General features: G+C 46.7%; 1 long non-coding RNA gene across 2 annotated transcripts; it reads left to right on the top strand.

Annotated features, from left to right (window-relative positions):
• Positions 1–3304: 3304 nt before the first annotated feature.
• On the top strand, positions 3305–12902 carry LOC311587467. Of its 2 annotated transcripts, none has more exons than XR_014775869.1 (4): positions 3305–3432; positions 8575–8759; positions 10791–10948; positions 11834–12902. It is a non-coding gene; the product is annotated as an uncharacterized lncRNA (long non-coding RNA). The 2 variants fall into 2 exon arrangements; XR_014775870.1 differs by lacking the exon at positions 3305–3432 and adding an exon at positions 7208–7296.
• The last annotated feature ends 13796 nt before the right edge of the window (positions 12903–26698 follow it).

The raw sequence follows: 26698 nt of genomic DNA, 5'->3' as shown, positions 1-26698 counted from the left end.
TGAGACAGGCTACTCCAAAGTGTACCAGAGAGTGGAACCGTCTTTACAGCGGCAGCTACAGAGACTGGTGCTGACGGCCTCGGTCTGCACCCTCCCAGCTCTTTCCGCAATTCCAAACATGCTCGGAACCTCTCGTTATCCTGCTATAGGGCATCCACACTCCACATCCCACCAGAGAACGGCAGCTTGGAAGTGGCTGGAGAGCTTGTGAACTGGCACTGAACGTCCTTGTATGGCCCACTGCTTTAATGTGCAGAGAGCTTTCAGTCCTGAAAAGCCCTTGCCACAGGAACAGAGGCACTGGCTCCACAGTAAGCCAGCTCCACCTGTAACTTAGCATTAAGGAGTCAGTGTTGAAAGTGTTGTTAGGGAGAGAAAACGTTAGTCAGAACTGAGGGACAAGAACCAACAGATTCAGACGTGGAGCACATAGACCACTGTCATGGAGTACATTACCCTACTAGATTGCCGGCTCCGCCTCTACCCACAATTCCCTTTGCCCACACGAGCCATTTTCCAGAAGCCCACGTTGTCATCTTGCCCACCACTGATGTGCTTTTGACTCAACCTGCCCCAGCTACGGGTTCCAGAGCATCCACTCCAGTGTCCAGCTCAGGGTTAGCCACTGAAGCAAGGATCCTCCCTAGGAATTTGGGAGACAACTCACGCCGGATTTGATTCCCTCTTACATAAGCATCTACAGAGACCTTCATCCAATTTTGTGTTTGAGGAGTCAGAGAAACTGGGAATCTAGGAAAGAGAAAGGGGGAGACGGGCAGAGAGGAGAGCTAGGGGATGTCCTGTAGGCAGCACCCCTCCCCCAGTTCTTGTGGGGCCCTGTGGCCTAAGCAGCTCATGGGTTATGAGGTTAGCACTGTGCCTGCCCTGCAGAAAAACCCTATCTAATACCTACAGGGTATGGCAGGCATGTGCCTAAAGCATTACATTCAACTCCTTGGCCAATGCTTAGCACACACTGGTAAACCACAGAAAGTCCATTTATCTTAACTGTGATGTTGTGTTGTTTCTGTACACATTTATGGAACAGTGGTCTCTTGGAAACATCAAAATCAACAGCCCCCAGAACTGAGCAGTACGGTCAATCCTAACCCTTCTTAGGTAACTGTTCTTCTGACTTACCCTAATGGACATCTCTGCGTTCTCTCATTTGTTCTCTGACATTAAAAAAAAAGTACTCCATTCAACATGAGTGTGGGAGCTTGCAGAGGAAGTGGGGTTGACAGAGGCAAGAAGGAAATAAAAGGGGACTGGAGGTGAAAATAATTAGAATGAATTATACACCTATGTAAAAACTGTCAAAGAACAAAATTAATAAAAGTTATTTAAAATATCCCACTCAGAAAACTACAAAACAAACAAACAAACAAACAAACAAAAAACCCCACAACCTATGTAGATGTGACTTCCAGATAGGATACAGTGCAGACATTTGGTCACAGAAGTTGAGTGTCCCTTAGCCAAAGTGCATGGGCCCAGAAGTGCACTAACCTTTCCAGTTGTTTATCCTTAATCCAGTTGGGTAAACTTAATCTGAAAATCCCCAATCTTCAGTGCCCTGACACTCAAAAATTTTTTTCATATTCTAAAGCAAGTCAGATTTCGGACATGGGGGTTCAGGCTGTTCAGCCTGTATTTATTCTTACTTCTGGCCTTGGAAACTCACCAGGAGAGAAGAGCCCACAGACTCAACTGAGCAAGGCTCACAGGGGCTCATGGAGACTGAAAGCGGCCATCAGGGAGCTTGTGTGGGTCTGTGCTAGGTCCTCTGTGTATCTGTAATGGTTGTGTAGCTTGGGGTGTTTGTGGGACTCCTGACAGTGGGAGCAGGTGTGTCTGTGACTCTTTCACCTTCCCTTGGGACCCTTTTTCTCTGACTGGATTGACTTGCCTGGTCTCTGTGCCTAGTCTCATTGCATCTTGTTATCCCTTGTTCTTTTGCTATCCCTGGGAGTTCTGCACTTTTCTGAAGGGAACCACAGGAGGAGCAGACTGCGGCGGGGCGGGGGCAGGGGGGTTAGGAGGAGTGAAGGAAGGAGAGGCTGCAGTTGGGATGTATCGTATGAGAGAATAACTAAATAGTAATAAATAAATAAATACACAATTTACTTTGCTCCCTGAATCCTCAGCAGCTCCAGGATTTTTCAATCTGAGTACTCACGGATTTCATTGATTACAGAACTTCTCTACACATCCTCTTGTTTTTAGCTCTTTCCCCAACCATATGTGAGCTATAACACACCTACAGAAAAGCTTACAAAGTGCTAAAGTACAGCTTCTAAGTTTTGGGAATGTATGGCCCGTGTAACCACAATCCGAAAACCATAATACAGCCAGCTTCCCCAGGAGTGCCCAGCCCTTCCCAACTGGAGTTAATTGCCTGCTGTCTTTTAAGGTACTGACTTTTTGGATTTTTTCCTCAGGCCTTTAACACTACAGCATGCACCACCAACTGCAAAGGTTTGGTTTTGCACATGTCTTCTGTTTTCCGAACACTTTTTTATTCAAAAGCCTGAAATTCTGTAAGATCAAGCCCAGAAACAATGACCCTTATTTTCTTTGTAAATTGCTGCTCCCCTCCTTTTTGTGTGGCAACTACTTTTCTCAGGCCCAGTCTTGGTTTTTGTTTGTTTGTTTGTTTGTTTGTGTTTTTAAGTTAGCTTTTTAGGCTAGTGTACACTGTCCTGGGTTTCATTGTGGCACTGTCATGCGTACGTGCTGCTATACTTTGCCCATTTGTTAGCTGGTGGACATTAAGGCTGATTTCACTTGCTAACTGTTGTGAGTGGTGTAGGTAAAACCACTGGTGTGCAAGTATCTCTGTTGTGTATTGACTTAGAATCTTGGATATGTACGTGAAAGTACAGAAGAGTATAGCTGGTTTAAAGGGAGTTTTATCTTCTGCTTTTTTTTCCTGTTTTTGTTGGTTTTGTTTTGTTGGGTGTTGTGTTTGTTTGTTTGTTTGTTTGTTTTTCTTGCTTGCTTGCTTTTTAAGAATCTCCTACCGATTTCCGTCGTGGCTACAAGAGTCCACCTCTCTGCCATCAGTGTATAAAGGTTCTTTGTGGGGAGCCACAGAGCCCTTTGTGGACCCCCGCCTCCACATGGCACCTGGCATGCAGCCGGAGCCGCCTCGATTTGAACAAACAACCCCTTATTTGAAAAAGGCCCGCTGCTCTCGAGCCTATCAGGGCGTGAGACGTAGCTTAGTGTGATTGGCTATTTGGGTGGTATAAATGAGCTTGAGGGGAGTGGCTTGGGGGATTCTCCAAGAAGAGAAGCCAAGATAAAGCTGCTTAGGAGAAGAACCGGTGGTCGCGTCTTTCTTGCGGGTTGAGCAAGGCGCGACAGTTCTTCTTTCTCTAACTGCATGCTGACAATTTCTTTTTCTTGATAATCGCCTTTCCGTCCGGGGTAAGATGAAATCTCAAGCAGTGTTTCTTTGACCGCTGAGACTATTGAACACCATTTCAACGGTTTACTGACGATTTGTATTTACTCTTTTGAGAACCATCTATTCAGCCGGCCCATTCATTCATTGAGTAATTCGGTTGTTTAATGTTTAATTTTTCCTGTTCTTTGTGTATATTAGATATTAATCCTGTCTGATATGTAGTTAGTAAAGAAATCAAGGGGGGGGGGAAGTCCTCCCAAGTCCTCCTGGGTTTAAGTTATTTTTAATTAATCTATTTATTCACTTTACATCCCAATTGTAGACCCTTTTCTTCTCTCCTCCCGATCCCACCCCTCCTCCCTCTCCCGCCCCCCCATTGTCCCATCCCCGTTCCTCAGAAAAAAAGAGGCCCCCACCCACCCCCCTCCAGCTCATCAAGTCATGTGAAGGACTGGGCCCATCCTCTACCCCTGTGGCCTGGCGAGGCAGCCCTGCCATGGGGGGAGTAATCAAAAAGCAGGCAACTGAGTCCATGTCAAGAGGCAGCCCCACTGCTCCCCTTACTAGAGGACCCACATGAAGCCTGAGCTGCCCATCTGCTACATCTGTGTAGGGGGCCTAGGTCCAGTCCATGCATAGCCCTTGCTTGGTGCTTCAGTCTCCACAAAGCCTCTCAGCCCCTGGTTAGTTGGCTCCTTGTGAGCACCTGTCACTTCCAGGTCCCTCTATCCTCCCCAGCCCCACTCTTCCACAAGACTCCCTATGCTTCCCCGATGTTTGGCTGTTTCGATCCGCTGCTGGGTGTAGCCTCTCAGAGGATGGTTACGTTAGGCTCCTGTCTGTGAGCATAGCAGAATATCTTCAGTAGCATCAGGGGTTGGCGCTGACCCATGGGGTGGGTCTCGGGTACCTCCTAGGTTTTAATCACCTGGAAGGGATGATATTGTAGATATCATGTACAGCCCTGGGACTTCAGCGTTCTCGAGCTCTCCAGCAGTGGTTGGCAGATAAAGCTGCTCCAGCATCTTACCTTCCAGTAACCCAGGATGAGGTCGCTCAGACTCCAGTGTGATTCCTGGTTAATGAGAACTGTTTCCCACAACCGAGGGCAGGGCAGGGCGGTCTCTCCTTATTTCCTTGTCTGCCTGAGCCAGCCTCTTTCTGTCTGCGCTTTTCTGTCCACAGTTTCCACCGCTGCCGCTGCCGCTCAGCCTTCCTTCACCCAAAGCCCTTAGCAAGCCAAACTGAAGCTCCTGACTTGTGCCTGTTCCCTCATCTAAGGTCTCTGGGTCAGCTCAACAATCAGCCCAGGCACCTGCCAGCATACCACACAGCGCTGTGAAATTAGATTCCTTCCCCCAACTGCCAGGGGAGTCGCTTTCTCACCAGATCTCTAACTGGGTTTGGTATTTGCAAGAGCTGGGGGTTTGCCCTGAGGGTAGGTAGGGCTGCCTGCTCCACAAACCCTCTTACCGGCTTACCTTTGAAAGTGAATCTGAGTCCCACTAGGGAAGTGTATGGCTAGGGCTGTGCTCACCTCACCCTTCACTGACTCCTCCCATCTTCGCTTCTGTTCCTTCCCAGCATCCCTTTCGCAGACTTCCCCAGTTTCTTGTATAGGCCTCTCTTTGGGATTCAGTTTATTTTTCTCATTATGGTCCTCTCCTTCTCTGGCTCACACAGAAGCAGCCTTTTAGTATATGTTAAAGCAAGGTCTTTGCTTGGAATAATTTTTTTTTTAACCTATAGAACACTTGTTGAAATGTACTCAGTCTTTGGATGCCTCCCTCCCATTTCCGGCATCAGTATCGCCTTTATTGTTTCAATACATTTGTTACAATGCACAGACCAATGTTGACACTTTATTATTCGCTATTATGCATATTTTAATTGTTTTAGACGTTTATGTGCGTGAGTAATTTGCCTGTCGATATGTATGTGCCCCGTGTGCGTGCCTGACGCCTGTGAAGCCAGCAGAGGGCATCGGACCCCAGAACTAGAGTTGTAGATGGCTCTGAGTCAGCGCGGGCCAGGGCTGGGAGCTGAACCTGGATCTTCTGCAGGAACGGCAGGCAGCAACTGCTAAGTCTTCCCTCTAGTCCACCCCATCTATATTTTATTAGTTTGTGACAAATATTCTTCTGTCATAAGATCCCACCTAAATGTCACCATACACTCTGTCACCGTGTCTCTTTTGGCTCCTCTGGGCTATAGCAGCTCCTTAGATCTTCTTTGTTTTGGAACATGACAGTCTTGAAGAGCTCTCACCAAATACTGTGCAGGGTACTTTTTCAATTCAGATTTATCTAACATTTGCCCTATAATTTGCCTAAAGATACTCACTGACGGAAGGATGGTTGCAGAAAGAGAGCCGTTCTCCCAACAGAAGGGCGGAGTCCCCCAAGAACAGCGCAACACGTGGCTATTGGTATCAGCTTTGCTGTCCTGATGAGCTGGATGGCAATTGTCAGGTTTCTTTGCTGCAAAGATGCTTAATTTTAACCCTTCACGTTCAAACGGTACTAACTGACATGAAGCCTCAGGGCTGCAGACTAGGGGGAGGAGAAGTGGTGTTCACGTCTTTGAGGGCAAAGTGCCTACATAAATCACTCGGAATTATTCTGCAGGGGAGACTGGCCTGCAGACTCTGCCACTTATTTATTCAATCATTTATTCATGCCAGTGTGGACCCATGCGTATTTATTTCAGATGGTGAGTTTTAACCCAGTATTACTTTATTTTGTGGCTACAACTGTTATAGCCATTGCCATCTTAGGTGGATCCTCTGTCTCTTCAATATTGTGTGTGTGTGTGTGTGTGTGTGTGTGTGTGTGTGTGTGTGTGTGGTTTGTTAAAGACTTTTAAAGGTTTTGATATGTATATGTACATGGGGTTTTATGACCATGTGAAGCCAGAAGAGTCTGTTGGATTCCTGGTGTTGGAGTGACAGGTAGTTGTGAGCTGCCCAACACAGGTGCTGGGAAACGCGCTTATCCACCAAGATGTCCCTCCAGCCTTGTATGGTTTTGAATACCTCTTTATCTTCTGGCGCTCCACACTCCACAATCACGGTTCCTGCTTTGATATTAGCATCAGTCATTTCTCCAACATGTCCTGCTTCTGATATTTTGAGAATAGGTACAAAGCAAGAGGTGAGCATGGGCTGTGTGCACTGTTATGCAGATGTGCAACAGCTACCCCAGTTCAAGGTGTTGGTTTCTGTGATTTCAGGTACCCAGTCTGAAAATATTAAATAGAAAATCCAGAAGCAAACATTTCCTAAGTTTTAAGTTGTGTCATGCTCCTACCAGTGTGGTGAAAGCTTTGTCCCATCTCACGTCATCCCATGTCATCACACCCCAGGTGTGGACACACCCATCCCATGTCATCACACCCCAGGTGTGGACACACCCATCCCATGTCATCACACCCCAGGTGTGGACACACCCATCCCATGTCATCACACCCCAGGTGTGGACACACCCATCCCATGTCATCACACCCCAGGTGTGGACACACCCATCCCATGTCATCACACCCCAGGTGTGGACACACCCATCCCATGTCATCACACCCCAGGTGTGGACACACCCATCCCATGTCATCACACCCCAGGTGTGGACACACTCATCCCATGTCATCACACCCCAGGTGTGGACAAACCCATCCCATGTCATCACACCCCGGGTGTGGACAAACCCTTCCACTAGTGAATCTCTACTGTGTGTCTAAAAGAGAAAGAACAAGTTCATTTTTAATTACAGTGTTTATTAACTTTTTTTTTAGTTACAAATAAGATGATAAAAAATTTTGAAGTAAAGCCGGGCAGTGGTGGCACATGCCTTTAATCCCAGCACTTGGGAGGCAGAGGCAGGAGGATTACGGTGAGTTCGAGGCCAGCCTGGTCTACAAAGCAAGTCCAAGATAGTCAGGGCTACACAGAGAAACCCTGTCTTGAAAATAATTTTTTAAAGTAAACAACCATTAAAATATGGCTGCCCCAAATAACTAGAGTATGTGTGGTTTTAAGTTCAGTCCCTAGCCCTGGCGGTGCTGGTGGTGGGGACAAAACACCAGCTCTACATGCATACATCCCTTTCTTTGGTAGTATTTTATACTGTGTCACTTTTCTCAAAAGCATATTTCATTAATCATAGTTTATTATGATGTTTTTATTGTCTAAACACCACCACTAGACTAGTATTTTTAATCATCTGAAAAATTTTCCACTCTGGCCGATGAGATATGTTCACATAGTTACTGCCCTCTGTAGACGTCATCTCTTACACCTCACCGAGGCTTCCTTTTTCTGTCCAAGAGTATAAGCAGCCCACAAGTTCCCTGAATTTCAGAGCTAAAGAAAAGCTGCCCGTGTTGTCCTTCACGCTTCCCTAAGGCCTCCAAAACCTGCCACGATGTTGCTTTGTCAGCAGTTGAGAGCTGTTGCAGTTATTTTTAATTTTTTATATAAATACACTTATTTTCTTTCCTTGTTTTTACATCCTGATCTCAGTTTCCCCTCCCTCCTCTCCTCCTGGCCCCTCCCTCCACGCCCACCCACCCCCCAATTCCATTTCTCCTCAGAAAATGTCAGGCCTCACTTAGATATTGACCAAGCATAGCATGTCAAATTGCAGTAAGACTAGGCACCTCCCCTTTCTATGGAGGCTGGATGAGGCAGCCCAGTAGGACAAAAGAGTCCCAAAACAGGCAAAAGGGTCAGAGACAGCCCCTGCTCCCCCTGTTAGGAGTCCCCCAAGAAGACCAAGCTATATGACTGTAACATATAATAAGCAGAGGACCTAGGTCATTCCCATGTAGGCTCCCTGGTTGTTGGTTCAGACTCTGTGAACCCTCATGAACCCAGGTTAGTTGATTCTCTGGGTTTTCTTGTGGTGACTTTGACCACTCTGGCTCCTACAGTGTCTCTCTCTCTCTCTCTCTCTCTCTCTCTCTCTCTCTCTCTCTCTCTCTCTCTCTCTCTCTCTTCAGGTGGATTTCCCCAAATAATCTTTTATTCCCCCACACAGAGTCTTCCATCTGTGTTCCTTCTCCTTTCTTTAAAGCTGTCAATTCAGCTTTAAGTAAGCTTCTATGAATTTTCCAATGGGTTTTAGAGTCATAATTTGCCTCCTTAACAAGAACAGTTTTGGTTCCTTCAGGCTCATGCGGAAATCCCCACCTTTGTTTGTGAGAAGGTAGTGAGAGAGCAGATTCTCCTGTCCAAGAAGCTGGAACCACAGTGTCAGCTCGTCCTATAACCAGACCTTATCAGCTTCAGTGAGTTCTACTCCACCCAGTTTAATCGGCAAACACAAGGCTCCTTTTTTCCATGAAGATATAGCAGGTAAAGTAATAGGGATGTGTTCTATTTCTAGACCACTCTCAGTTGTCTGGTGCAATCACCAACGTAGTTTAACTTTCTCACAAATTCTACTGGAATATCTAAAAAGGTTGTCAATTTTGATACGGTTTCAGAGGGTTCGAGTTCACGATAGTGGTACAAAGGCATGGTGGCAAGAACTTAAAGAGGCACAAGTCGGAGGCATATTATGTGTAACTTACAAAGTACAGAGCGTGATAGGGTTGTTCATGAAGATCCCTAGTCTGTACACAGAGCTTGGTAACAATCCACAGTTTGGGGGTCTTCAGAAGATATTTCCTAGGACAAATGGAGACAAATGTAGTTGCCTCTTACCTTCTGTGCTTACAGAAAAACAAGAGATCTTCATGTGTGCTAACCTGTGTATATGCACATACTCTTAAACGTGCCCATGTTTGTAAGTTTCTGTATCTATAATGAGCTAAAGACCAAAGTGTACTGTGTTTACAGTGCTAACTAGTTACAGTGTGGGTTGTCACTTTCTTCCTCTTGTTTATCCCTGGCCTCCACCCTTATGGTGAGGGAGCTGGCTCCTACCATCCGCCCTCCACACTTGACTTCACTAGGCACATACAGAGGTTTCAGAATTAATGCTCCGTGCCCCCATGGAAAGCAACTTTGTCAAATACAAAGTGTTGACAAACCATTTTCCCTTGCCTTCCATCTTACAAGCTTATTCCCAAGGCTCTTGCCATGCCCTCATCTCTTTCAGGGAGCTGTTCCACACACTTATGATATGGTCAGTAGGTCCCTTCGGCAATTCCATTCTGAGATCCTCAACTTCCTAAACTGTCTAGTAAAAACTGTATGCCTTAAGACTCACTGCTTGTGTTGTGATGTTACAAGAGTTTCAATCAATACAAAGTGTCACATATTCGTCACTCAGAACACTTCATTGCCATAAAGTTTCCCTCGTGTTACACCTATTAAACTTTCTCCTACATTCCCAGCCTTGGGCAACTGTGTATCTCTCAGTCCACCTGTCCCAGAATGGCATGCACACATGCTCCTCAATTTATAATAAGACTCATCCCAACAAACTTGCCAGGCACTGCTAACATTGAAAGATAAAATGAAATTAGTATATCTCATCTTGATACTGTAATGCCCAGCCTGCCTCAAATGTACTTAGAGCCCTTACATAAGCCCACACCTAGGCAAATCACCCAACTGTCAATGGATGCAGCTAAGAAATGTGTGACTGTACGCAGCCCGTGCATACATCCATATGTGTAATTACTTCTGTCTCCGTCTGTGTATCTATTATACTGTCTGGCCTGAACCCAATGTCAGTGCATTCATTCTAGCCTCGTGGCCTGTGCATTTATAATTCTATGATGGGGAGAAATCTGGCTTCCACAATCTCATCACTTATTAACTTATTTGTCCAATACTAGGATGCTTGTAACATAGCTTCAGAAGAGACAATTTGTGTCCCAGTGAAAAACAAAATGGTCAACCAAAGTTCTGCCCTCAGGTTTCAGGGAATGGCCAATCCTCTGGTTCAAGTCCCAGGCCAGAGTGCAGTTCACTCCTCCATTATGAGATCCTTGAGTACAGATCATTTTGTCTTTAGTGGTACATCACTTTCCCAGCATTTGTCAGATCAGCTTTCACCACCTCAACCTTTCAGTTTCGTCACACAACGCATTTCTAATATATTCATTTGTTCCAGATAACATTTTCTTCCGGCATCCTAGTTTGTTTTTTAAAAAGAAGGGAAAAAAAAGCCTTGTGTATATATATATTAAAGTTCATTCTTCATGACATCAATTTCCATGAGTTGTGACAAATGCATAGAGTCACGCATCAGATGCCCAATTTCAGAGAGCTTCTGTCTTCATCTCTATTTTAATCTATGGACAAACTCAGAGAACACAAATGTTTTTTACTTAACTTGGCTTGCAAATTCATCCGCTTGTTGGTATAACTAGCTTCTTTCTTCTCATTGTCTGCAATGTCCTATCATTTTAATCTGTCTCTGTTCTGTCTAAGGTGGATGTTTGGGCTTCATCCAAGTTGGAACTATTTTAAAACACTGCTGTAGCCGGGCATGGTGGTGCACACCTTTAATCCCAGCACTCAGGAGGCACAGGCAGATCTTTTGAGTCCAAATCCAGCTTGGTCTGTATGTGGCAAGTTCCAAGCTAACAGTAAGATCTTTATTCAAGCAATAAGAATAAAACTGTAGTGGAAGTTTTGGTTTCCTTAAAAACTCAGTTTTGTTATGTAAATATGTTTTTGTTTTAATCCAAAGTATGGGTTATGAGACTGCCTTAGTTTGTCCACAGCTGATAATTGCCTAATGTGGTTCAGTGTGAGGTATGGTCTATGCCAGTTGGAATTAGCAGAATTCAGAGGATTTGGAGAGGTTATAAATACAAGATCCCAGAGAGAGAGAGAAGGTGGGGGTTTCAAGGAGTCAGACAGAAGAAGAAGAAGGCTGCTTGTTCATCCTTCTGTGTTTGAGATTATTTGTATTTATTTATTTATTTATTTATTTGTGCTTATTTGCATTAGTCTGGCCTCTTCTGAGTATTTATAATGGCAGATTCTGTACTAACCCGGATTTGGACAATTATCTTCCAGAGCCAAGAAGCCTTCCATCCACCCTTACAGAAACTTTCTAAGGTGGGGGTACCACTGTCTCCATTTAGACAGTAAGAAATCATTTTGCCTGTGGGCAGTTAAAACTTGTCCCATTAGCTCTGGTTTCTGGGGCACAGAAACTGTGGCTTCTTTTGAAAGCTGTAAAATACGCCTGAACTCAGACCTAAAAAAATGAAAAAATATTTTCTTTCTCCCTCATACACCAAGCTTCCTACAACACTGTGTGTGTGTCAGTGTCCTGAGCCACAGGCTTAGCATGTGGGACCTCCGGCTAACTAACTTGGTGTGGTTTCTGTGACTTTGACCTTTGACCCGAAGCATGGGAATTAGAACAGAGGGGGGGAAGAGAAAGTGAAGGAACAGGGAAATTAGAGAGACTTCAAGGCTATGCCTAGAATAGCTTCTCTTGCTTGTGTTTTCTTGCATAGAAAGTGAGTATGTTTTGGCATGAGATGGAAACTACGCCTAGAAATTTGCCTTGTGTGTCAAGAGGGAACACTTCCAAGAACTGCCATCTCTGTGGATATGTCATGTACCACCCATGTCAGAGATAAGGAGGAGCAACCATGCTGATTTGTCTGGGCGCCTGAGGATTGAAGATTTCACATCACTGGAACTCAGCATTGCTGGCCACCGGAGACAGAACAAAATCCTGCCCACATCTGAGAAACCACATCCACTTACTTGGGATATACGCTATGTGTAGTAAACCACAAGGCCAACGTCTGGCTTTGGCTCCTTGTGGAACTATGGCAATCCTAGAGGGACAAAAGGGAGAATCTGGCTTGTCTGCAGTCCAGTCCATGCTTCGTGTAAATTAAGTGAAGAAAGTTCTCTTGAACACAGAACCTGCAGTAAAACGCTCTGCGGTCTAATGTGGGGCCCTGTTTTCCAGTGACCCAGCTCTCACTAAGTCTACAAAGACAGCTGATTTCCAAATGGCCTCTTCTCTGTCATCCCTCTATTTGATTTGGGAGTCACACAGAAAATCCAAAGGAACTGATCTATCGCGTGATTACTAGAATCCACAAGGGAATCTGGCAATGCTGCTGCACTAAAGACCAGTTTAAATCAGCTCATTTATACATATGAGCAATAAGCAGCCAGAAATATCAGTTTAAAATGATGTTTACTGTAGCATCTAAAACTCATCTCAAATGTAGCTAGGAACAGATCTAACAAATGCGTACAAAGGTTCTCTCTGACACCATGGAGTCTTAAGCTTTAGTGTTGATTCAGCCAGAGATAGCTGGGCCTCTGAAGCAGTGGGTTAGAGCAAAGTGAAAGAATTTGTATATCTAACAATTCCCCCTGAGACAGAGATTGCTGGCCTTTGAGCTTTATCCTTAGTTCTCCGGACACGGCACACTCCGGGCTCCAACACTGCTGGTCCCCATCTCCCCACCATTCGCCATCCTAGGTCTTCATCCTCCACCCAGCACTCAGATTTAGAGACCCGTTGTATCCTGCCCAGAGTTCTCACCCCAGTCTTCAAACTCCCTGCCTCTCAATCTCTCTCTCTCTCTCTCTCTCTCTCTCTCTCTCTCTCTCTCTGTGTGTGTGTGTGTGTGTGTGTGTGTATGTGTGTGTCTTTATACTCCCTCCATATATGTGTATTTCCACACCCACATGCCTGAATGCTTCCTACCAGACCAGCCAGCTCCTAGGAGCTCTGTTGGTCACATCTCCACCTGCCTCCTGGACTCCTCCCAGGATGCTCTGCAGCCCCTTCAGACTGCACTATCCCTAAGCCTCCTTCTCCCTGACTCATATTGTCCTTTCTTTGTCTAAAGTGACCTCCCGATCCATCTGGTTTTCCAAACAATTAACGGAGATGGCTCCTCTGACAACTGCTCTCCTTAGAGAATTTGTCTGTGTGGACAGCAGGAATCAGGCTGAGCCCAGCCCCTGAGCAGATGCTTTTCCCCGTTATAAAAGTGCTCATTGTGCCTAACCCTGAGAACACACACAGGAAGCCCCATAGACAAATGGTGATGAACTCACCTTGGGCTGAGGGGTGACTATAGCATCAAAGTTCGCTTGCTTTCTTTATCTCCACTCTCAGTGAGGGCTGAGAAGGTCAGGAGATCTGGACGCCCCTGGCAGGCATGAGGAAGTCCTGACCCCGAGCCTACTGCATATGAGAAGGCTGGGGTCTGTTTGGTGTCTGACCAGCAGCTCTTCTTTGCACTAATCTCCCAACTGGATAATGCTTCCTCTTCTCAGGGTAGGAAGGGGTTGGAGAGAAGTTGGAAATGTCTGACTCTGCCCCACCAGAAGCAGGGACAGGGTATCCTCTGTTCATGGAAACAGGAGAAAGGAAAAGCAGATATGTGCCCCTGCCCTGCGCAAGCCCAGTATGTCCTTGAATGAGTCACAGTTCTGACACTTGGAGCCTCAGTTTCCCCACCTATTAGTAAAGACCCTTAGGACAAAGGCTGAGAAGGGCCTTCTGTGCTTTCAGATTTGATTAAGTCCTATGAATATGGAAAGGCTGCGCTGCTACAGGTTTTCCAGTTGAGAGCCTGCAGGTAATTTGTCATTTAATTACTCCATGAAATGTTGGCAGCTTAGTCTTCTCTGGAGGCCCAGAGGATGCTCCTGCAAAGATCAGTATGGCTTGCATCCTACATGGATAAAAAATGAAGGGAGCCAGAGCACCGTGCAATATGGTTCTAGCAAATACTTGAGCTGGGAGGTTAGCTCAGCGGTAGAATGCTCGCCTAGCATGCTTAAAGTGCTGGTTTGATCCCCCCAAACCACAATTAAACACACATGCTCCCCCCCCCCTCTCTCTCTCTCTCTCTCACACACACACACACACACACACACACACACACACACACACACACACAGTGTATATTAAAAGAGGATCCGAGTGGTCCAACAATGGATACCTCACACTGCACAGGGCAAGAATCCTGTAGTCCTAGAGGCTTGATATCTCAGCTGTCCCCGTCTGGAGCTGAAAGGCCTGCAGGGTTCCTAGAGAACTACTGGTCTTTGGTCTATATTAGAAGCCCAAAGATGCTGGTTGCTAGTATCAGCAAAGTAATGTAGCAGAGGCAGCAACAGAGTAGATGAGCTTGCCAGCAAGAGTGAAGCTGAGCAGACTAAACACAAGTTCCTCTTCCTTTGATCTAGATTGTCACTAGGAGTGCTGCCCATGTTTAGGTTGGGTCTTCGTACTTTGAGTAATCTGACCAAGAGCATCACTCATGGGCAATCTCAGAAGCTTTTGTTTCTGTTGATTCCAGATCCAGTTAAGATGACAATCAAACTTAGTCATATTGAGCACCTGCCAGCGACCAGGTAGCTAGACTCCATATAGCAAAGGAAGTAACTCACAGACATAACCAACTGTGAACACAAAACACAGAAAGTAACAAGATCCAATGGGGGAAAAAAGGAGGGGAAGAGAGCTGTATAGGGTCATGCCAAAAGGACAGGGCAATCGCCACTAAGCAGGAAAGAGCAGGGAAGTCTTCCTGGAGAAGGCTGCACGTGTCTAGTCCTGCAGGGTAGACGATGCTGGATCTGCAGAGCAGGAAGGATCCAGGATGAATCAATAACATGAGTCTAAACAGATGACTAAAACTACGAGACAAGAACTCATTCTGTTTTATTTTAACCAGAAGACACAAAAGAGAAGAGATACAATGTTTTCAAAACAAGATAATGTCAATACTCTAGAAGTTTCTCTTGCCATTCCCAAGTCAGTTTTCCTTAGCTCGCAGTGACCTCTGTTCTGATTTCTACCCCAGGCAAATAAATCTGCTTGTTCTTGAATTTCACCTAAACCAGATCCCCTCGCACACACCCTTCCTTGGATTTCAGCTTCCTTTGTTCAGCATGTGGTTTTTGGGTGAGTCAGCCATGCTAAGCTGTATGCAGGCCAGCCGCAATTCTCAGCATTGCCTTGCTGATTTCAGGCCCAGTGCTTGGCTCTCTCGGGCCTATAGATTTTTCTGGTGGACTTCTAAGCAGCTTCTTCCTTTTGACTGTGGTGAGAAAGCTTTGCAGAGTCTTGATGTTTGTAAGCATATGTTTTCATTTCTCTCTCATTTCTCTCATATAAATACGCAGGAGTGTTTGAAATAGGTCCATGAGGTAGATACAGCTATACGGTTAACTCTCAAGAAAGTGTCAGCTTGCCATGGCGGCGTCTGCCCCTTTCTAGCTAGAACTTTCTCTGTACCTCGGAAGTGACTAGACAGACACACATTTTAGAAAGCAGCGGCACTCTATTTAAGGATTCCTCTTATCCCAGGCACCAGTGACTAAACCTTGGAAAAAATGTCAAAACAACTCTAAAATTAGATCTCTCTGCAACCTGCACGTCCAGCTGTTAGGCTCAGTGCTTACCCCACCCCCATCATGAAACTCACTCCGTGAATATTCAAATAATCGGTGTTTCCTCCTTGAAGCTTGTCTCCTTCCAAACTCCAGTCCCCTCAAAGGGACCAGCCCCGTGTATGAGTAAGAGACTGGCTAGCCCAAGTGTGTATCTTCCTTGCTGAGTGGGCTCTCAACTCTGGTGAGTGTGCCAGTAGGAGGGGAAAATGCATCCTTTGCCAGGCTGCAGACCTTGCTCTATGCCTGTGTTCACTGGCCTCTTACCCAAGCCCTCGGTGGTTGCCTCTGTTTTGAAAATCGAGGCTCATAAGCAGAAATCTGGAGAGACACAGTTTTGCCAATTTTGTCTGAGGATGTTGTGGACCACTTGGGATCTTCTGGCCAGTGTTCCTACTCCATCCAAGTAGTCTATCTCAGATGTATTGATAATTATTAAAACTTAACCACAGATCTTGGCCCTACCCAGGCTTCCTCTTGCAGAGTAACAAGACAAGGTGACTGGGGCAAGATCCTATGAGATGGCCTCATGGTAGGGAGACCTGTCAGGGAGCTATGCGGAGAGGTCTATATGCAGCTCGAATAATCATTGACTCCCTCGATTGCAATCTACAGAGTGACTTCAGAGGTTACCCAGAATCCTCTACTCCCAGGCTGGACATAGTTCTAAGATTCAATATTCCCCAAGCCCAGACGGAAAAGAAGAAAGGTTATGACTTGGGCCTGGCCGCTCTGTGTCCTTGCAATGTGAAACCCTCCGATTCTGACCCAGGGCACAGATGAATGCTTCAAGAGTTAACTCCAAACGTGGCCCAGACTGAGGGAGTGGGGAGCCTGGGTTCATCCACCCCTGACCTCAGTGCAGCCATGAGGTAGAGGTCTGCTGAGCCTCTCTTGAGGCCAGAGCTGGAGACCTAGCTCCCACACACATCTTCTCAAACATCTTGCTGGCTTACACACCCTAACCCTAACCCTGCTGAGATGGGGGAGGGGGAGAGGGAGGGAGGGAGGGGGAGAGGGAGGGAGGGAGGAGATCTTCAAGTGATCTTCAAGGAAGAAAAAGGTAGGCTGGCAGGCCAGTGGGGGAAAGCACAGAGTGAACGTAGCCAAAGCCATGGATTCCAGTCAAGAAAGAGCCGGTTCAATTGACAGTCACCCCCATGGCCATGAAAAAAAAAATGTTTACTCTAGCCAGACTGAGCCTTGACTCAGTGGACCTGAGACTTCAGGTCACAGGGAAACTGGTTCTCATTAGCATGAGGGCTCACCTTCTCTTCAGTCTGCCCAGCCTTGGGTATCCCTGTGGGCCAAGTCATATCTATGACTTTCCAATGTCTACCTCCCAAGGTAATTTTATTTTATCCTTTAAGTGAACCTTGTCATGCATTAGAGTCAGGAAATTATACCCTTCGCCGAGCAGCCTCTGTGCTGAAAGGAAGCCAGGTAATGTGATGCCCTGAGCCAAGAGCAGCGTTAATGCAGCTGCTCGTTAGAACCATGTGAAGGCTGTTTGCAGCTACCCAGACTGTCCCTGGCTCTGCCCAGTGGTGTCTCCAACAGCCCTGGGCAAAAGCCGTTGCTTTGCCTCCTCAGGCTCTCATTATCAAGGGAGGGGCCATTAAGAGGAATGCTCAAAGCTGCAGAGAAGGCTGCTTGAGTCAGACAACCATGAGTGATGAGCACTACAGGGGCAGCTGCTGATGACCCACATGATGTTCCCATTTTGGGGATACTCTTTAAGAGAGCTGTGCAGTCCCTGGCCAGTTACACTGCCAAAGGCATTGCACCTGCTGATGGTCTGTTGTTATACATCAATGCTAAAGAGGGGGGGTCTGTTCAAGGCTTTGGGTGTCCGGTGTAGTCTAATGTCTGTGGGCATACAATGTGAAAGGAAGAAGGAAGGGAGAGGAAGGATGGCAAGGATGGGAAGGAGGGAGGGAGGGAGGGAAGGAGAGAGGGAGGGAGGGAGGGAAGGAGGGAAGGAGGGAGGGAGGGAGGAAAGGAGGGAGGGAGAGGAAGGAGAGAGGGAGGGAGGGAGGGAAGGAGGGAGGGAGGGAGGGAAGGAGGGAGGGAGGGAGGGAAGGAGGGAGGGAGGGAAGGAGGGAGGGAGAAGAAGGAGGGAAGGAGGGAGGGAGGGAGGGAGGGAGGGAGGTGTGGACAGATGGATAAAGCCAGCACTCTACAGTCAAGGAAGGTTACTATCCAGGGACTGTTTGCTCTGGAGATGAGAAAGCAGATGCTTTTGAGGTCCAGCCAGCCCATCCCTGCTACGGACAGGAGCAATTCTGACTTTGCATTTAGGATGAAACTGAACCGTGTGGCCATACTGGGGACCAAGCTGATTGTCCTAGAGCCACAGTTCCTAGGGCTCTTAACCCTGCCTGTGTTTACCTAAAGCCTACATATTTGCTTTCAAAGGAGGCCCAAGGAATCATATATCCATGATCCAGGCCCTGAGAAAGGTAGGGTCAGAGCAACTGTTGCATCTGGTTCTATCACTGTTCATGAAGGGAAACTGAGGTCAAGAACATGGTAGGAATCTGTGTCCATGGTGTGAATGTGTGTGTGTGCGCGTGTTGCATGTGTGTGTGTATGTGTCCCTGTGTGCCTGCATGTATGTGTGTGTGCATGTGTCCCTGTGTGCCTGCATGTGTGTGTGTGTGTGTGTGTGTGTGTGTATGTGTGTGTGTGTGCGCGCACATGCACAATGGAATATAAAGACACAGCGTTCAGAATCACAGGCAAGGCGGATCAGAGGTGGTGAACAGTGAAGCCGAGTTATTAGAAATTCTGTACCTACTTGTGAGTTTGCCTCACTTTTCGGATTTCAGTTCTAGAAATTATCTCATGATGGAAAGTCAAAAGATCAGATCCAATAAACTCAAGTCCTCTATTGATTTCCTGCTCTTCAGCAGTTGCTGTGTTGTGACTACAGTGCAGCAAAAACAAGGAGCAAGCCCAACTCCAAAGGCAAAACCCATTACCAACTCACCAAAAAAAAAAAATGGGGTAGGAAAATGTACCTGAGTGTAGTCTCAGCCCAGCCAACCATGTCTTTCACTGGAATAGAGAAGAGAAGAGAAGAGAAGAGAAGAGAAGAGAAGAGAAGAGAAGAGGAAATGAAATCTCCTTCCTCTACTTTCTTTTTCCTCTGCCCAGGCAGAGTCTTCCTTGCCGATGGTTGAGCTTCACAGTGCCCACAATGTAGTGATGTTTAAAGGCCTCCTCTTCCTCCTCTTCCTTCTCTGTTGCTGATTTATGAGGCCCCAGACTAAATACAAATGTGTGTGTGTGTGTGTGTGTGTGTGTGTGTGTGTGTGTGTGTGCGTGCGCGCCCTGTGTGTACCCCTGTGTGTGCCCCTGTGTGCGCCCCTGTGCACACCCCTGTGTGTGTCCCTGTGCATGCCCCTGTGCACACCCCTGTGTGTACCCCTGTGTGCCCCTGTGTGTGCCCCTGTGTGCACCCCTGTGTGTGCCCCTGTGTATTCTGGTGCCCCTGTGTGTGCCCCTGTGTGCGCCCCTGTGTGCGCCCCTGTGTGTGTGCCCCTGTGTGCGCCCCTGTGTGTGCCCCTGTGTGTGCCCCTGTGTGCGCCCCTGTGTGTGTGCCCCTGTGTATGCTGGTGCCCCTTTCTGTGCCTGCACCTGTGGAGGCCAGCGCTCAACTTCGAGTACCTTTCTCTGCTACTCTCTTCCTAATTTTGTTTTTAAGTTTTTAAATTAAAGTTATTCTTTGACAATTTCATACATGCATACAACGCACTACTCTCCCCCCACCTCCTTTTATTTTCCTCCTAACCTTGTCGACAGCCCTGCATCCCTACATATCTCCCTCCATGTTGTTTGTTTTGTTTTGTGATCCACTGAGTTTAAACCAGGGACATCCACCCGGGTGTAGAGCTACCCACTGAAGCATCAGAGCCTGGGACTCACCAGATGATGACAATGACTCCCACTTGCATCATCCACCAACAGCCAATAGCTCCTCAGAGAAGGGGACGGTTCCATCTACCCACCTTCCTTCTTTTGAGAGCAGATCTCTCACTGACCCTAAAACTTGACGTTTCAGTTAGAATAGCTGATCACGGGACCCTCAAGAATGTCTAGTTCTCACCCCCGCCCCCAACAACGGAACCACAGGCTCACACCTCATGTCTAGCTTTTTATGTGCGTGGGGTCCAGGCTCTCAGGCCATCTTGTTTGCACTGCCAGCCCAAAAACCCAGCCAGCCAGCCTTCCCCAGGAGTAACCACTATCTTGACTGCACTGTAGTTTAGCTTTGTATACGTTGACTTTAGTATAGATAGACGTGTTGGGTATGTACTTTCCTGTGGCTGGCTTGCTGGCTTTCATTGCACTTCAGCAAACATCTATTAACCCACTCTGCTCTGGTGGATATTGGGGCATTTGAGGCTTTTCCAATTTTGGTCTATAACTATATCGTTACTATGGACACCCCCCTGTGTGCCTTTCACAGCTGGGTATTTCTGCTAATCATATATTGGAGTGGAGTGTCTAGGAATAGGGCATGTGTCTTTCTAACATCGGGCAAAGTTATTTTCCAAAGTGGATGTATCAAATGGAATCCCCACAAGCAACAGAAAGGCGGCAGTTTTCACATCCTTGTCGGCACTGGAAGTGTTTTTGTTTTAGGCAGCCTCACAGGTCTCATTGTGTTTCGCCATGTGTCCCCTATTCCCATTGATTTTGAGCATAATTGCTGTAGCATATTGGCCATTTAAATGCTGTCCCAGTGTTTTGCCTCATTTTGTGTGATGTTTTCCTCTTACTGATTTCTAGATATGCTGAGCATACTCCGTACTAGTCTTTGTCAGTTGCACATGTTGACAGCCTTTCTCCACACTATCCTGTCATTGTCTTTTACTCTCTTAGCAAATGACCTGATAAGTTTTGAACTTAGCATTGTCTAGCTGGCCCACTGCTTTCTTTCTAGCTTACTTTCCATCCATAAGCATAATTTCCTTTATAGCCTCCTAGACACTTTATCATTAGACCTACTGTTTCTAGAGATAGAACTCAGCTGGCATTAGTGTGTGTGTGTGTGTGTGTGTGTGTGTGTGTGTGTTAGGGAAAAGATCAACATTCATTTTTCCCTGGGTGGACATGAGCTGTGTGTCTCATTGGCTAACGGTAAGAACTCCTCTCCAGTGCTTTGTCATGAAATACATGTACATATATAAATATACCCATACACATACATACACGCACATGCATGCACACACACACACACACACACACACACACACACACACACACACACACACACTTTAGGTAGCTAGTTTTGGAGTTTAGCTTCTCATCTGTGTACTGTATTATCAATAGCCACAGCTTCACACAATCTGGACTTCTGAAAAAGACTGTCTTGGGAGTTCTCAACCCTTTTCATTTCGTGGACAGTTTAGAATGATCCATCTCTACACTCTGAAAATTTCTACAATGTTACTTTAAATTTACAGGTTAATTTGGGAAGAACTGACATCTATACAAGTTGTGTCATTTAGTCTATAAACATGGTATATCCCCCTGCTTGCTTAAGCCTTCTTTGATTTGCCTCTGTCATGTCTTATAGTCTGCCTAGTAACTTACTGCTACATTTATTTCTAAGTACTTGAGTTTTACGATATTGTAAAAGGTACATGTGAACTTTTTCCTGCTTGTTGCTATCAAATAAAACATAACTGACTTTATTGGCCTTATGTTGAGTGGCCTGGCTAAGGTTGAATATTTACTCTGACCCCTTCCCTATAGAGTTTCTTGAGTTTGTATTTATGCAGTTGCTTTATTAGTGAAAATGACAGTTCAGTGTTTTCCTTCTGACTCTAGACATTTTGAGATGGCCTTGCTGCATAGGCCAGGACTTTTACCACAATGCAGAATAGAGCTGTTCTCAGTAAATCCTTCACAGCTCCAGGGAAAGATAGCTATTCTTCCGCAAAGAATGATACTTGCTTCATGTTATCAGAGCAAGAGAATCTTTTTCAATACTTGACTTTCTATTTGTTTTTAATCATCAATGGATAGTAAATTTTATTGTGTGCATTTTCATATTTTGAGATACAATTATGTAATTTTTCCCTCTTTTGCATCATTGTGGCAACTTGAGCCTGGCCTTCAGTTGTTTAAAATCTGGTTTATTTCTGTTTATGTGCTAATCCTTCAATATGGCCACTAACATGGTAACCTGAATCTGGCGTTAATTGCTTAAAATCTGATGTATTTCAGCTTAATTGTTGCTCCTTTGTTGTGGCAGACTTGTCTCAACACAAGCCTGGGGCTGTGTGAGTTCCTCACCTATTTGTCATATGCCGAATGCTGGATTATTGTTTTTTAAAAATTATATGTATTATCAGTAGGCCCAGATAGCGATCAATTAAGACACTGACACTTGTTATATTTTAAAATAGCCTTAGTTAACCTGGGGCAGGGCGGATACCAATCCTCTAAACTACTTTCCATAGTAGGGCCTCAGGCATGGGCTCCCTGGCTCAATCCCATGTCATCTGTTTCCAATAACCTCTATCAAGCTGCCTCCCATCCATAATCCCATATTCTTGCTCATGTTCTTCATCTGGGCCGGATTCTCCATTCATGCCGGCCATGTGCTTCTCCTCCATCTAACCTGTGGTGGCCTTCCTCTCTTCCCTTCAGGTCTTTCTCTGTTCTCCTCCTGGTGGTCTCTCTTTTCTTTTTCCCAGGATTCTTCTCTTTCTCTAAGCCCCACCTATCTCCTTTGCCCTGCCCAGGTGGGATGGCTTTTTATTAAGCAAAAGGTTCACAGAGACAGCAAGCAGTAATTAGCAACAAAACACACCAGACCATCCCCCAACACTGGATTGTGCTCTTCTAGTTGGACGATCAGTGTCTGGACCAAGTGTCTAGTTAGACGCTGCTCCACTGAGCTCTCTGTCCCCTTAACCACGACACTGGCATTGAGCTCCTTACTAAAGTCTCCTCAGTGTGGTGAGGTTTGTACGACTCTAAGAAGTCTCCAGTTTCTCCCACCAACGGTTCACAAAGGCACCTGAGGGACACACACAACATTTCTATACAAGGAGCCAAAAGGACTCCAGACAGCCCTGTGCCCAAGATGACAGGGACACAACCAGGAAAAGGATTCAAGCCATTGGGATAAACGGACCAACAGCTTTGGTCAGCATTAACACAGGGTTAAAAAAAAAAAAAAAGAAAGAAAGAAAAAAGAAACACTGAAATGCAGGCTGCCCCTTCTTCCTTTATTTTCTTTCCTTCTTTCTTTCCTTCCTTCCTTCCTTCCTTCCTTCCTTCATCCCTCCCTCTCTCCCTCTCTACCTCCCTCCCTCCCTCCCTTCCATCATGAGGTTACAAAAATCTAGTTGAAATCCCCCAAACAAAGAAAATTCATTCTTTGAATAATTCAGATGTTGAATCCAGTTTTTGGTGTTTCCAGCAAGGGCTATTTCCCAACTGCAGCCACTGATTTAGTTCTTAGATAGCTATCTGGATATAAACAACTTAAGCCTGTGTTTATGAATAATTTAAAAGGCAAATCCAGCCTGGTTAGCGGCAATCAACTCTTCATCAGCCCCTGATAATGGTCCCTCTGTTCGCATGCCCTTCCCAGACCCGAGAGAGGTCACCTGCATCAGGAATGTGGTCTCAGCAAATGACAAGACTTGTAAAACTCTCAGTTTCCAAGTGAAGGCAATTTGTGAACGCAAAATACCATAGTTTGGCTGGTATTTCATTCCAATGATCTTCCATAGAATCCTTGGGGGCAGGCTGGGGCCATTGCTCAGACAGCTAAGCATTTCCCAGACAGTAGGACTGAGCTCACATCCCTATCACCCAAATAAAAGCCAGGTGCTGTGGCACACGCCTGCCACCTCAGCACTGAGGATCCTTGTAGTTTGCTGGCCAGATAGACAAATGAAATCAGTGAGCTTCAGGTTCAGAGAGAGACTGGAAGGAAGGAAGATCCTAGCGGGAAGGCCAGGATGGAGCATGTACCCACTCAGTGAAGAGGGCTGTTTTAGTCGGGGTTCCTATGCTGTGATTAAACACCACAAAAGAAAGCCATTCCAGTGACTAGCATTCATATGCAAAATGGCGGCTCTGTGCTGCCTCAAACAAGGGGCATGGCTCTGAGTCCTCGTAAGCAGATAGGTGTATTAGTCAGGGTTTTCTAGAGAAACTGAACAGATACACACGGGGGGGGGGGGGAGGGATAGAGAAATGGAGGGGATTTATTAAATCCGGTTTATGCAATACAGTTGAAATAGTCAAACAGATAACTCACACCAGGGAAATGCTGGGGGGCAGTCCACAAGGCTGTGTGCCTCAGCAGTTCATTTTGTCTCTGTAGAGGGCTCCTAGACAGCAGCTGGTCCTCAATTCATGTTGAAAGACTGAAGCTTCTGGTTCTGATACAAGTAATGGAAGCATCATCATCATTATCATCACCATCAGCATCACCACCATCATCACCCTCACCACTACCACCACCATCATCACTACCACCACAACTATCACCACCATCACCACCACCACCACCATCACCACCACTACCACTACCACCACCACCACCATCACAATCACCACCACCATCATCACCACCACCACCACCATCACCACCACCATCACCACCACTACCACCACCATCATCACTACCACCACAACTATCACCACCATCACCACCACCACCACCACCACCATCACCACCATCACCACCACCACCACCATCACCACCACCACCACCACCACCACCATCACCACCATCACCACCACCATCACCACCATCACCACCACCACCACCACCACCACCACCATCATCACCACCACCACCACCACCATCATCACCACCATCACCATCACCACCACCACCATCATCACCACCATCACCATCACCACCACCACCATCACCACCACCATCACCACCACCACCACCACCACCACCATCACCACCACCACCACCACCACCACCATCAGCACCACCACCACCATCACCACCATCACCACCACCACCATCATCACCACCACCACCACCACCACCACCACCACCACCACCATCAGCACCACCACCACCATCACCACCATCACCACCACCACCACCACCACCATCATCACCACCATCACCATCACCACCACCACCATCACCACCACCATCATCACCACCACCACCACCACCATCAGCACCACCACCACCATCACCACCACCATCACCACCACCACCACCACCATCAGCACCACTACCACCACCACCACCACCATCACCACCATCACCAGCAGCAACAGCAGGGCAAATGAACTCAGTGGTGAGAGAGAAGGCCAAGACAACAAAAAATGTCTTCCTCCTCTGTGTCCTTTTTTTTAACTGGCCACTACCAGATGTTGCCCATGTTTAGGGTTAGTCTTCGCACATCAGTTAAAGCAAATGAGACATTTCCCTACAAAGCTCCCACAGGATAACCTGACATGGACAATTTCCCCATTGGGGCTCTCTGCTCAAGTGACACTAAGTTGTGGCGTGCTAGCATTTAAAACCAGCTGTCACAGTAGGAATGATTCATAACCTGCTTGTCATAAAAATATCAACTGCCTCAGTGGACTGGAGGTGATAGCACAAAAGTGGCCTTTCGGAACTAGGGAGGGCTCCAGCTCTCGGTGAAGAGGGGCATTTTAGTTCCAGTTTGTATTACTGTGGTTAAACACCATGAAGAAAAAGCAGCCTGGCGGGGGAGGGAAGAGGTTGTTTCAGCTTAAAGTCTCAGGTCACACTCCATAACTGACAGAAACAGAAGCCAGGACAGAAACTCAAGGCAGAAACCCAGAGGCAGGAGCCGATGCAGAAGCCATGGAGGAACACCGCTTACTGGCTCGCTCCTCATGCCTTGCTCTGCCTGCTTTCTTACAGAACCCAGGACCACCAGGTCAGGGGTGGCAGCCCCCACAGAGGGCTGGGACCTCCCACACTAGTCATTAATCAGGGTGATGCTCCCCACGGGTTTGCCTACAGACCAATCTTACAGAGGCATTTCCCGAATGACTGCACCTTATGTCAAGTTAACATAAAAATAAGCAAGACACGGGACATCTCAAGCCTGGCCATCTTGACAGCAACCCTGGAGAAGATGCTCATCATCCAGGTTGCCAGCAGACATCAGGGAAATGCTGCCAGGGGTTGGGGGAGGGGGCGGGGAGTTCTTCCAGAGCTTAGGTAGTTGATAAAAGGAGATTCTTTGCATGGTGAGAACAAGGATTCAGACATACATCTCAGCTCCAAAAGGAAGCAGTAGAGCCAAGGCTGAAGTCCTGGGTAGATGCAAGCAGGAGATGAGAGAGAAGTTGTCACTGGGCTGAGGGGGCAAGAGGTGCTGAGTGAGAAGCCCTTGGGAGCCAGTGGCTCAATATTAACTCAGAATAAGATCAATGTCACCCGAGTCCCTGACTCAGAACCTGTGCTGAGGCCAGAAGAGTGAAAGGTGTGGGTTGAAGGAAAGCGGCCTCAGCACCGTGGATACCAACCTTGACTAGTGGCCCTGGAGGCAGATTCTAGAACTCAGGTGTGGATGTTCACGTGTGCATGTGTCAGGCTGGGGCCCTGCTTAGATAGACTTCCTAAAATTCACAAACAAGTAGAGGCTCGTTACGGTGTTTAATAATGCTGTGCTCTTACTGGACTTCCTCACTCCTTTCTCTTGTCCTCCCACCTCACCTCTGCTGGTCCTCCTCCTCTCCCCTGTAGCCCCCTGTGATTATTAATCTTTGTTGTCAACTGGACTGTATCCGGAATCAACCAAAAGACATGCTTCCAGGAGAGTCTGGGAGGGTAAAGATTAACTGAGTGGGAAAGACCCTCCCCTGGAGTAGGTGGCACATTTGGACAGTGACCCAGATAGCAGGAGGCCTCAGAGGAAATCTGTTGCTTTTTGCCTGCTTGCCTTCAC

The sequence above is a fragment of the Acomys minous genome (genome assembly GCF_964271855.1).
Source record: "Acomys minous genome assembly, chromosome: 16".
Taxonomy (NCBI): Eukaryota; Metazoa; Chordata; class Mammalia; order Rodentia; family Muridae; genus Acomys; species Acomys minous.
The sequence above is the reverse complement of the archived record's forward strand: the minus strand, read 5'-3'. Positions and strand labels throughout refer to the sequence as shown.